At 44.1% G+C, this 12,790-nt stretch overlaps 1 long non-coding RNA gene across 1 annotated transcript in view; it reads right to left on the bottom strand.

The window, feature by feature from the left end:
* LOC105854023 overlaps nt 1-12,790 on the bottom strand; it is a 126,443-nt gene that overhangs the window by 6,328 nt on the left and 107,325 nt on the right. The window contains exon 4 of the long non-coding RNA XR_001145751.1: nt 9,267-9,409. This is a non-coding gene — a long non-coding RNA (uncharacterized LOC105854023). The remainder of the gene's footprint in view (nt 1-9,266; nt 9,410-12,790) is intronic.

Raw genomic sequence — 12,790 nt, 5'->3', positions numbered from 1 at the left:
GTGCTATGAGGGTATCACAGCCACTGCAGCATGAGTTCAATCTCCAGCCCCGGAGGTGACCCATGAGCATGGCAGATCTCTCCTAACCCACCCACTGTTCCCCTCAGCAGTGTTTCAGTGGATCTGCCTGTTCTGCTCCCCAGTTTGTCTCTGGTGGATCCTCTCACCCCCCCCATGTCTCTGACCTGTACCCCAGTTCTTGTATGCATAAATAAATCAATCTGTAAAAAAAGTTCTGAATTGGACAACTATTAAATGAACTCAGCAGAGCTTATTTACACAGCTTCCCACCTCTGTGCCACTAAGGGTCTCTCCATCTCTGCAGAGAGGGTATGTTTCCCACTGATGCTGATTTCCTGTTTTCATGGAGGGAGGGTCAGAGAAAATTCCTGCTTTTAAGAAAAAGGGAGGTTTAGAGTATCATTCCCTCGCCAAAAGTTTCTTTAATTGAAAATAACAATATTCTACTTTAGTGCATCTGGGTTAATTTGATCTGGAAGCCAACACACCCTTTCCCCAAAGGCTGATTTTTCTCGATATACATGGGCTCCTTCTCACAAGACAGGAAGAGGAGGAGAGAAAGAGAAAGAGAAATCACTGTGTCGTTCAATAAGGGCTTTACCCTCAAGACATAATTACTTCCATAAAACCTCCTGACGTCACCATATTGGAGATTCAGGCTTCAATACAAATTGGGGGGGACAAAGGACACAAATATTCAATCCATAGTGAGCACATTCACACCGATCATTTCATCAGGTCCAATTTGTTGGTTCAATAAATACTTGTACAAGGGCACATTTTGATCTAAAATACAAGAAACTATTTTTATCCTGAGATTGAGTTTCAAGCATACTTTTCAACTTCTAAATTGCTTGAATTGCTTTTTGATTTGTTTTTGTCTTGCTAATAGAGTTCTAGAGACTCTAAGATTCCTTTATTAAGAATTAAGATTAACTGCCAATTTCCTTATTAGAAATTAAAAACAATAATATTAAGGTTGTCCACACTGATGAGTTAGGGACTCCAGCAGAAGCTGCGTGTCCTCCTCCAGGTGACTAATGGTGTCCCAAGCATGTGGGAGGCAGCAGGGACCAGCTCTCCTTTGCAGAAACAGAGCTGCTGTTCTACTGGGTGGTGTGTTAGGAAAGAGCCTACTTGGCACTGGGCAGAGTGACCAAGAAACCCTGTCACCCCCTTGCCATGACCCCATTAGTCACAATCTGGAACATGGGAATACTTGTTTTATGTGGTGGCCTTTTGGCCTAGAAATGATATGTCTTAGCACACACTGAATCTACAACAAAGGAAGCTCAGATTATCATCCTCTGATGAAGCTCAGCTGCCTTTAAGCAAGAGAGCCCTATTCTGCACGGCTGCCCCCTAAGGCCTCTATCTATCAATCCCCCACCCACTTCTGTCAAATTTGCTTTCCATGGATTCCATAGCCTCAGTCAATTCCAGCCTGGCGATGTTTCCTGCAGTAAAGGTATTTGGAGAGAGGGGAGCCACACTCACCTAACTTTTATTTACAGGGTATTGTTATAACTGTTCTTATTATTAGCAATTGTTAATCTCTTACTGTGTCAATTATAAGTTAAACTTTATCAACAACTTGTATGAATAGGAAAATTGTAGACCATAACAGGGTGTGTTACTTTCTGCAGCCTCAGGAACCCATGGGGGGGCTAGAATATATTCCTGAGGCTAAGGGGACATGGGGGGGACCCCCCAATGAGCAGCTAAGCATCCCGGAAGGGGGAAGCCCTGAGGCGTTATTTCGGACAACAGTTGCACAGCCCTTCCCATTCTGAGATGAAGAGGTCAGGCCGGGGAAAGTAGCCCCTCTGATTTTTGCCCATCAGCCTTTTCAAATTGTCAGTGCCGGCCCTCCCCTGCTTCCCCTTCATCCTAGAATTTCTCACTTAGGTGTTGTTGAGCGGGCATGAAAAAAGTGTAATAAAATAATTCTTTCAGACAAGTTTAGAGAGAAGTTTTCCCAGAAGACAGGATCCTGGCTTTGAGTCACATAAAGTGTGTACTTTGTCAATAACACCCGGAGTGAAGGCATGAATGAATTTTACTTCGTTGAACAAGCGTTCAGCATACAGATCAGGGGAGGCGAGCAGCTAAACTCTTAAATAAATGTTTCAGAACTATCTCAAAGAGAAGTCTGCCATTGATTCCAATCTTTTCTGACAGAAAATCAGTTCTTTTAAAACTCCCAGGGCAGCAAACAGTCACAAAAAGGTCCTGTTTCTAATAAAACTCGTAAAGGCCTACGAATAAAACATTGTCACCGGGAAGCAGCAGGCAGCACGATTAACATGCTCATCGCTTCCCCGGGTGCGCCCGTCTCAGTCCCTCGTGCCTCGAAAATAAAGTTTACCGTGATTTGTAATTTTATAAAATGATATTTCCTAATTGCACACAATGTCTTCCCGTATTTGCAAAGACACAGGAAGAGACATTTAATACCAAATTGAATTAATTGCTCTGAGTTGAAAGTATAGACTAACTTCAGAGCCGCTACGGCTGCAGAGCTTGTTAAGGTGGAAGGGATTTCATTTTACTTAAACAGCCTAACTTTTGCTAAAATCTTTGCATCCCAAATGCCTGCTTGGCTAGCAGACCTCCTGTGCCACAGAGGTTCCCCATCTGGAGCAGCGAGGGGACAATCCCCTGAGGACTCGAAACAAAGGTCTCGCGGCCCTACCTCCCCAAATACTTGGCCCAGGAGGTTGGGGAGGCCTGAGAAGCTGCACTGCCTACAAGTTCCTGGATGGTGCTGAGGCCCTGTCCAGGGACCATGTTGGGGAGCCACTCATGGGCGAATATCACAAAAAGGATAAGAATTTACTAGCAAAAATGATCATGTAAAAGGCAGGGTTGAGTTTAGTTAACTCTCTGGATGTCTCACCATTGCAGTTACCATTTTTCTAACAGCCACTTGGCCTGGTCCCCTTTCGGGTTAAGGGGGACCCCATAAACAGCACTGTTACCCAGCTCTCTCCAGCCTCAGCCCTACTCAGTCACCCCCCAGAGGCTGACTGTCTCTACAATAGAAGGAATAGGAGAAAGGCTCCCAGGCATGGCACTTGGACTGTCCCCTCCATCCTGGGCTCACTCCCCCCATTACCTCCCCCACCCCGAGACCTTCCTATCTACTTCCCCACTTGCTATGCCATTTGCTCAGCATGTCACCGGCAAGGGCTGAGCTTCTCCAAGCTGGGCATCAGAGTAAGGAATGATGTGGTGAGGGCTAGCTTGCTGGCCTCAAGGCTACAAAGGGGAAACTGAGGCTTGAAACACAAACCTATTTCACAACCATCATTATGTGACTTGCAGAGTAAATATGATTGTACTGAACAAAACCAAAATGTTAGTCACGAATCATCCCAACTTGAACCCTTTCAACACCAGCTTATGCAGCTCTACCTGTTTCGGAATAGGACAAAATGACCCACCAGTAACTCCCAGGGACTCACAGGTTCCGAAGCTGCAGCAGCTGGCTGTCCCTTCTTTAAAACCCCCTCCAGATGCTTCTGGCCTCCCCATGGTGTGCTGGCTTCCTCTTAGCTGGCAAGTGATAACTCTGGCTTTGTTCCCTGCAGAGACACCAATGGTGGTCTTTGGCTCTTGGCCAACCATAGTAGGCGGGGGTATTTCTGCACAGATTAAGTGAATTAACTCAGAGAGAAGAACAACTGTCACCATGGAATGGTAATGTGATTGAGTCAGTTGACACTGTTACTGACTTCAAAGTTCTTCAGTGCAAAGGTCTAGGGATACACAGAGGTGGATGTACCACGTGTTCCTACATGGAGCTACAGAGTCCCATGCCCCAGCATTCCCACCTGAATCTAGAACTGTGGGCCGTTCACTCAGTGTGAGGATTCCCAGATGGGAGGAATTTCCTAGCCTTTGGCATGAGAGTTTTACCCTTCTAGAGTCCGCCCCAGCTGGTCACCTAAGACCACCAGTAACTGATGCACAGAAATCTCTCCCAGTATTGTTAGGGAGCCAGGACCCCCCAGTAGAGCCTCCCCATGTACCCCAGCTTCAGACCTCTCTGAGACCCCTTCCTGTAGTAAACCAAAATCTCAGCACCATGCCTGATGGATGCAGGAATTCAATGAACATTAGTTACCCCTCCCATAGGCCTCTCCCTATCCTAAAACCACACCACCATCCTCAAAGGGGGCTTCATGACAGTAAAAACATTCCCTCCCCCCAAATAAAGGCACACAGCACCTGGTGTTCCCTTCCACATACCGAGGAGAAGGCTCCCATGACCCCTTCACTCTCGGAGAAGCCACTGTCCTCCATGACCACTAACCCCTGACTCAAGTCCCCGTGTCCCATCTGTCTGCACCCACTTTGCACCTAGCAGGACCTTGTATCTCACAGGAGCTGATGACGTGGTGATGGAGACTACCATTTATTGCAGACCCAAAATACAATGTTCTCAGACTTGGCAGTCACTTGGATGAAAGCACGTTGCTATTCCAAACAGTCTCCAGTCAAAGCAATAAGAGCAGATTTCACAAAATCACAAGCTGGGTCGATTGTCCTCTTTTCCACTCACCAGGATCCTCAAACACTCACCCTTCCAAGAGCTTTTTAAGTGTTTTTATTTTTTTTTTTTAAGGAGACATAAACCCATTGGTTCCTTGAGCTTCAAAAATAAATTAGCAAAATGTTTAGATCCACTGACCCTAATAAGTTTTCTTTCCTCTAAGGAATGATATTCATAATAGAGATAATTGCTGATACCCCTAAGTGATTCACTTACGTACAGTGATTAGAAAGTACTGTGTATGATATTTTCAATTTCTGCAAGTCTAGTATTAAGATCACAAAAAAAGTTGAATTTTTTTTAACTGTTCTTGCAGGTCTAACCATGGAGCAAATGCCATGTTCTGCTACTCTGAGACAAATTTAAGTTGTGGCATTAATTACTGTTAATAGGATACAGCTATTAACTCCCTGAAATACTTTACGGTCAGCTTCACAATGATAGGAGCTGCCTTGTAGAAACACGGACACCACGTTCAGTCTCAGGAGATAGTAGTTAACCACAGAGAAAGTGTGGACAAGTGACTTATTTCTCTGCACCTCTAAAATGGAGAGGCTAATAATAGATAGCTCCCATAGTTCTTAGAGGAATTAAATACCCTGAGAGTACTTAGTAAACTGTAGAGTGCTTCATAAATGTGAGTTACTATTCACTCTGTTCATAAAGATGTCGTCTGCTAGAGTGGGAAGGTGCTCAGAGACCATCGCCCCCATAACTTGTGGTTACACTAGAGGAAATTGAGCCCATAGTGGCCGTTACTGGGTAGAGATGAAGAATCAAAGACCCATTCTCTTTCTATACTACACAGAAGTGCAAAGCTAACTTCCCAGAAGACAAATGTTGCTAGTGGACTAATATTTCTAATCCAGGCACACTGTTTTGGGTAGAATTATAAACAGTTTTCCCCCAAAAGAAACGCTGAAGCCCTAATCCTCTGCATCATAGAAGGTGAGCTCATGAGGACATAGGCACACAGTTCAGTTCTAAGCTTATTTTTCATGTGCTCCATTTATTCTCTGCCTACATAGATAAAATGATGGATATGATTTAACAAAGTTTGTAATACCGATAGAACACACAATAATTCTTAAATTAATCAATAAAAATCTAATATGACAAGAGAAATGGGAGAATATTTAAACAATCAGAATGACAGATAACTGGAAATTATAGAAACTTCTACAACAAACATATTTAAGTTTCCAGGAAACTTAGACCAAAAGAAAAGTAGGATATATTTTAATAATATTACAATCCCACCTCCAATTTATTTCTACTATTTTGTACTTTGGGGATTATATTATTCTCACAATAACCTTTGTGCTATGTACTATTATACCCATTTGCAGAAAAGAAAACTGAGAGTAAGATTTTATGATTTGCTCAAGATCATAAAAATATTAAGTCATGGCTCCCAGAAGTCTCAGCTCTCTGCTTCTAATGCTATTAATGAGCCATATAAAGAAGGATCTCCATGATATACAACTACATGAACACTAGGGGTTTGTAGGGGGGGAGGAGAAATTTAAGAGGTGGCAGAATCCAGTTTTCCTGCTGGTTAGCTTCCTCTCGTTTCTGTACCAAATAAGCACCAACTTAATGGCTTAAGGCAATATAAGTCATCTTCCTGCTTTATGGCCAGGAACATGGCTCCACATTCAAAGAAGGGACTCTAAGTCAAGTCCTTTTCATATTTCTACCTCTAAGGTTATCTCACTCTGCTACCCTTTTGCACATCCAAACACCCTTGTGATTACACTGGGCCTATTCAAATACCCCAAGTAACCTTTGGATTGCAATGTAAACTGATTGACACCTTAATGCCATTGGTAACCTCATGCCATGCCAACCTCAGGTTCACAGGTTCTAGAGACTAGGAATGTGGACATCTCTGGGTAGGGGGGGGGACATTACTCTGCATGCCATATCTGCTGTATTTCAGGGCAGGAGTTTTAGTCCTTGGACATGCTCAGGGAAATCACACCTTTGTAGTTTTCATGGACCACATGCTTTGCCTCTAATGTTAGCTGGCTAATACTGCCAAGGTCTAAAAAGAATCAGCATGATAGGCCCTCCCTGGTGACCCAACGGACAAGGACGCAGCACTGCAAGCTAGCCGCATCTGTTTCAGCATGAGTTCGATCCCTGGCCCCGGAGGTGATCCACATGGCGCAGCAGACCTCTGTTGACACACCCGCTGCTCCCCTCAGCAGTGTACTTCAACAATCTGCATGACCCGCTCCCCACTCTGTCTCTGGTGAATCCTCTCACCACCCCTGCACCTCTGGCTTATACCCCCACAAATGCACAAATAAATCTTTAAAAAAAAAAAAAAAGGAATCAACATGGCAGTGGAATTTGGGGGGGCAAAGATCCTAGAAGGAGCTTCTAAGTCACTTTTATGGAATAAAGCAAGGATACACTACTGGTTAATGGCTTAACTCAGTCATCCATGCATGATGCCACCCCACTTCAGGAATTGACCCCAAAAAGATGGAATTTATGGGCATCTAAATTTTTATTTGCTTGCCAAAGACAATGTCCTCCAGCCAAGGTAGAAGAATAAATATAATGACCCCCCAAAGATTACTGCTTATCAGCATATATCTTTTCTTCTCACCCAAAACAATGCTACGCACTCACTGAATCACTTCCTTTTTAACATGTTGTCAGTTCACTTTAACAGTCTCAGTGGCTTCCAAGAGAAAACCCCATAATACTGTTTACTGATACACTAGAAAATGTGTCCATGATCCCAATGTTGGAATTAAAATTTTGAGAGCCTCCCTGGTGGCCTAGGGATTAAGTCTCAGTGCTATTTCCGCTACTTCCTGAGAAGGTACTGACCCACATGGCACAGCAGACCGGCCCCTCCTGTCTCCCCCGCTGCTTCCCTCAGCAGTGAGTTTCAGTCCAACTATTCTGCTCCCCACTCTGTCTCTGGTGAAGCCTTCCACCCACTGCACCTCTGACTTACACCTCAGTTTTTCTACGCAAATCTTTAAAAGCTCACATTTTACCTTCTGCTCCCCCACGCTTACTGCTGACTGGCTGACTGACAGGCCTGACAAGCAGAAATGCCAGGCTCAGGTGAGGCAACTTAGAAAAGAGAAGAAATGGTCTTTAAATGAGGTATTTAATCTCACATGATTAACATTAAGGGCAAATTTGTGTGCAGGGAGATCATGTGATGAAGCGAAAAGTAGATTAGGTGAATGGAAATGAATTATTGCTATCCCTAATTATCTTGAAGTCAGCCCTAATTAAAATTGAACTTAAAATCTGAAGCCATGAGAATGTATTGGGCAAACATTTTAAGTGAAAGTTAAGAAACTTTGAATGTGAATGCTTATGAGAAATCAAAGAACTACATTAATAACCCTGTAGATGCATGGTGATTAATTTGGCATGTATTTACACAAGTCACCATAAAATTTAACTTAACTACCCACTTATTCTCTATCTCGTCTTTGTAGAGGTATTTAGAGTGTGGAGAGGCCCAATAGATGCTGGTGGAGGACTCTGGGTGCCTGGGCAGGGTGAGTTGTGGTGACATGTACCTGAAGGCTGTGAGCCTGTATTCCTGAATCATATATAGTGTTATAAGCTAATGTGACCTCAAAAAAATTTCTACAATATAAATCTGTTGGTTAAGAAGAGTAAGTTTTTCTGTAGTATTAAAACATTTGTTTTCATATTTCTAAATATTTTTCACTATGACCTTTATCACAGTATAAATGTTTGTCATGAGAGGCTGCATGTGTTGAGATAATTGTTCTAAGCTGCGAACTGTATTTACCATAAGGGGTTAGTCTACTCACCAATCTTGTGATAATTAATTTGCCAACCATAACCTCACTGAATTAGCTCTAATTAACTCAAGGGGTGAAAAGGATGCAGATTCTCTAAAAATTAGAGAATGGCTAAAGGCCATCCTTCTCATAAATACTTATTCAAGAATCTGTGGCCAAGCTTCTCAAACTTTCTTACTTATTAGAATTATCTGAGGAGCTTAACAAAATTATGGCCAGGCAAGTGAGTAAATCAGAATCTCCAATGGCCCAGGAATGGGCCCTGTTAAAACTCCCCAGGTGATTCCAATGAGCAGATACGGTTGTGTGATCTGTGTCACGCTGGTCTTGCTTGAGGCAGAATCCCAGGCCACATCTCTGTTCAACTGAATCAAAATCTGCATTTGACCACATCCCCAGATGGCCCTCAAGCACATTAAAGTTTGAGACACATTGAGCTCTGCTCCATGCTGCAAACTGAGGACACCTAGGAGCCAGCGCGAGAACTCGTAACCAGTTCCACAACTTACTCCAATTATGTCTCTTCCTTAAGCCTCCTTTAAGTGATAACTGAGAGTGCCTTTTGTGTTCTGAAATTCTAAGATCTTATTAAGTTACTTGACCGCGCTGTATTCTTTTCAGGTGTGAACTGCCTCTCCATTTTCAAATTCAGGCCACTAAAATGATCCAGCTGACTGGAGGAGAACACCCCACAGCCCCACGCTGGCCAGGAGGCATTCACTTTCACTGCGGCTGGTCCTCCTTCCATTTTCAAGGGCCCACAGATGATGTTTTTTTGGAACAAGTCCATTGAATTTTCAACTCTGTGTTCTTTACCTGAAGACATGCTTTCAAATAAAAAAGACAACATTCAAATATTATGGCTTGACACTTACCTGGCAGAGGAGAGACCATGACCACAAAGGTGGTTTTCCCAGGGCAAGACTTATCCAGTTGTACTGGCCCCTGTGATTTCTCCAAATGTGGAAAACTTGGCTGCGTAATTTGTGGTAGTGGGGGATGGCATTCTTGCTTTCCCCTGAAAAAAAAGAAAAAAGAAAAACACAAATATTATGACTTGATTAAAAAAGGATATCATTGGCTCCCAGAGCTTGTTTCTGCAACCTCTCTCATTCCTTGCCACTTCATAAGGTGCCTTCTGGAAGCATCAATGGTGTGTTGTCTCCAAGGACACAGTCTGCCCATGTGGGTGGAAGAGGAGATGCTCTCCAGGAGCCCACCCCTCCCCCAGGTGCTGCTGGAGTAAAAATTGCCTGGAAATGGGGCTCAAGGGAGCCCCGTTGTCTGGGATTTCCCATGTCCCAGCTATATGACTTTGAGGAGTTGACTAATAATGACTGTGCCTATCTCCCCCTCTACCACCTGACTAGACTGGATGGATTCCATTTCTGACATCTTGAGTCAGACTCCATTCTCTATAGGAGCACTGCTGTTGTATAGATGTGTCAAATTCTTTACAATGAGCTGAGGAACTGTTGGGGCGGCAGCCCAAGGTGGGCAGGTTCATTGTGGATTCAGGCAGATAAAGGAACCTTGGAGCCCTGGGTCGATCTGACAGACCTTTATTGCTAAAGCAGGGAACTGGACACATAAGCAGACCCGCATTGGGCAGGGAGGCAGGCCTGAGGGAGGCGGAGGGGCAGGGGGCAAGGAGCCTGAGAGGCAGGCAGCAACTGAGACCCCCAGCCCCTGAGATCTCCATGCTGTTTTAGCTTCTCTATCGTCTGCTCTTCAAATCTCTTGTTCCAGGAGTCTGCACTTATAGGCATACGTGCCCTCCAGCTATTGGCCTGGTTGTTCATGCTCACAGTTGTATGTGCCCTGTGCTCACAATTCTCAGCCTCAAGTGTCCATGCATGCCCCATGCTCATGCCTCCAAGCACTTTTGCACGAACATGATACCACACGTGGGCAATGAAAGCTGGGGGGGGAAGCGAGGCCGCAGCTGGCAGCACAGTCTAGCAGTGGGAGGGCGTAAACACACCTGGGCCACTCCAGCTTCCCTCTAGGGCCAAACTGATATCTAGGTAGAATTGAAAGTGTAAATTCTTTAGGTTTTGCCTGTGCTTTGCAGAAATTGCCATTTCCCTCCAAGGAAGACCAGTGTATCTTGGTTATACGTAATAGATTAATGTGAACAGAAGATGGATGAACTGGAACACTATTTAGTACTCACACAATGAATACCCCATGGAGCCACAGGTGTGAGGGAAGGAAGGCTGACAGTGGCGGGAGCAGGTGTCAGGGAGTGTGAACCATATGTTCATGCAATTTATTTGCATTTTAGGGCCTGCATGGGATTGCTCTCAGACACCACGAGATGATGAGTGGTCTTTATCAGTCAGGACAATTGGTGCTAGTTGATGTTAACCAACAGACCCAGATTTCAGAGTCTGGTGTGGATTGGAGGTTTCCATCCAAACAGTGTCACACCATCTGGACCCAGTCCATCCATCTGCAACTCAGCCGCATGAGGTCCTTTACTTCAGCCCACAGACAGAGGAACCCACATGTACAAAAGGGGGGGGGGTGTCACATGTTACTGCATACACTACTTTAACCCATATCCTGGTTCCAATCAAACTGCAAAAATGACTGCTGAATATAAACTTCTTGATGCTCCAAAAGAAGCAGCAGGGGAGGGAAGCATGTGGGCAGGCTTGTCACAGCTCTGAGCAGGCCATCTACTACCAAGCGAGTAGTGGATACCCCGTTCTCTGTGAGCAGCCGAGGTCCATCACCACTGGAGTCTCGTGGACAAGAACGAACTCAGTGTCTACTCAAGAACAACTAATGGGTTAGGAAGTTTTTGCTCAAAAGTTAGCAATGGAAAGAGCACTGTTTAATCTCAAAATTGCTCTGCTCTTACTCTTACCCAGTTGCCAGTGACTACAGAAGGAGCTGCTTAAGGGAACAAGACAGTCATTTCACCTCAGCCAAGAAAACCAAACAGGGGTCAGACAAGACAAACTTTAAAACCAATCCTTGACGGCTGACCACAGACCTGTGTCTTTCAGAGGAGGTACAGTGTGGGAGCAGCAACGCAAGTATAGTACAGTACCCCTCCTTATCCCACCTCCTCACACAAATTATAGAAAGTTTTTAGCCCCCTCTTATCCCACCTCCTCACACAAATTATAGAAAGTCTATGAGCATGACAATCACAAAAACAGATGTTCAGCCTACCACCTGAGCAGTGAATTTATCAATCTGATTATGTCATTCTTTCTTTAAATTATTCTGTGGTATCAGAAACAGCCAAACTCACAGCTTTTAAATCCTTCATGATCTCTCTGTTGCTCTACAACAGTAGCAATTCATAAGCCTGAGATCTTTGTTTTTGGTGGACACTTGATCTCAGGTAAAATCATGCAATGATTTTTACCAGATTTATTGAGGTATAATTGACATACTGCAAGTATCCAGACTCTAGACTTTGATGAACTTCTGAGATATAACACATCCTTGAAACCATGAATCCAGTCCAGATGATGAATGTGTCCATCATTTCCAAGAGTCTCCAGAAGTCAGTTTCCTACCTCGCCCGCAAACCCCCCACCCCTAGACCACCACTGATCTACTTCATGCAGTGTAGATTAGTTTACATTTCTTTGAGTTTTATAGAAATGGAACCACATGGCATGTAATCTTTTCTTATCTCTTTTCTCTCCTTCAGTGTGATTTTGTGATTCACTCATGTAGTAGCAGGTATCAATAGCTCATGTTTACTGCTGGGTTGTGTTCTACTATGTGAGTACAACATTATTTGTTTATCTGTTCACTTACCAGCCATTTGGGTTATTTGCACATGTGTGGCTATTACAAATAAAGCTGTTTTTTGCATTTATGTAAAACCTTTGCAGAATATGTGCTTGCATTTGTCTTGGGTGAATACCTAGTAAAGGAGTGACTGCATCACGTTGGGGCTGCTGAAATCTATCAGGACCTCCCTAGCCATTTCCATATGACTGCTCCACTTTAAGTTCTCCTAGCAGATAAGCAGGTTCCACATTCTCTACATTCTCACCTACATTCAGAGTTCAGCAAACCCAAGACTAATAACTCAAGGTTGATTTGATTCTGTTACAGGACAATCGCAAAATGAAAGGGGGTGGCCCGAGTATGGGTCCTCACCCTTTCACTTAAAGGGATTTATAATGAGACTTAACTGCAGACACACACAGAAAGGCTCATAAAGGGTTTATTTACAAAAAAGAGAAATGAAAAAGAGGAATAATCCAGGGAAAAAGAAAGACAGAGAGAATTTGGCGAGTGCGTCCTACCAGCGCCACTGAGTTGGACACCAAGAGCATGCTGAAGCTTGGTGGAAAACCATTAGCCAAGGCCCACAGGTCTGGCTGCTAACCCCACCTCAATTCCCAGCCCCTCCCTTGGAGGT

The sequence above is a fragment of the Condylura cristata genome, unplaced genomic scaffold (genome assembly GCF_000260355.1).
Source record: "Condylura cristata isolate star-nosed mole 26May11 unplaced genomic scaffold, ConCri1.0 scaffold00024, whole genome shotgun sequence".
NCBI lineage: Eukaryota > Metazoa > Chordata > Mammalia > Eulipotyphla > Talpidae > Condylura > Condylura cristata.
This window is presented reverse-complemented; position numbering and strand designations above follow the sequence as displayed.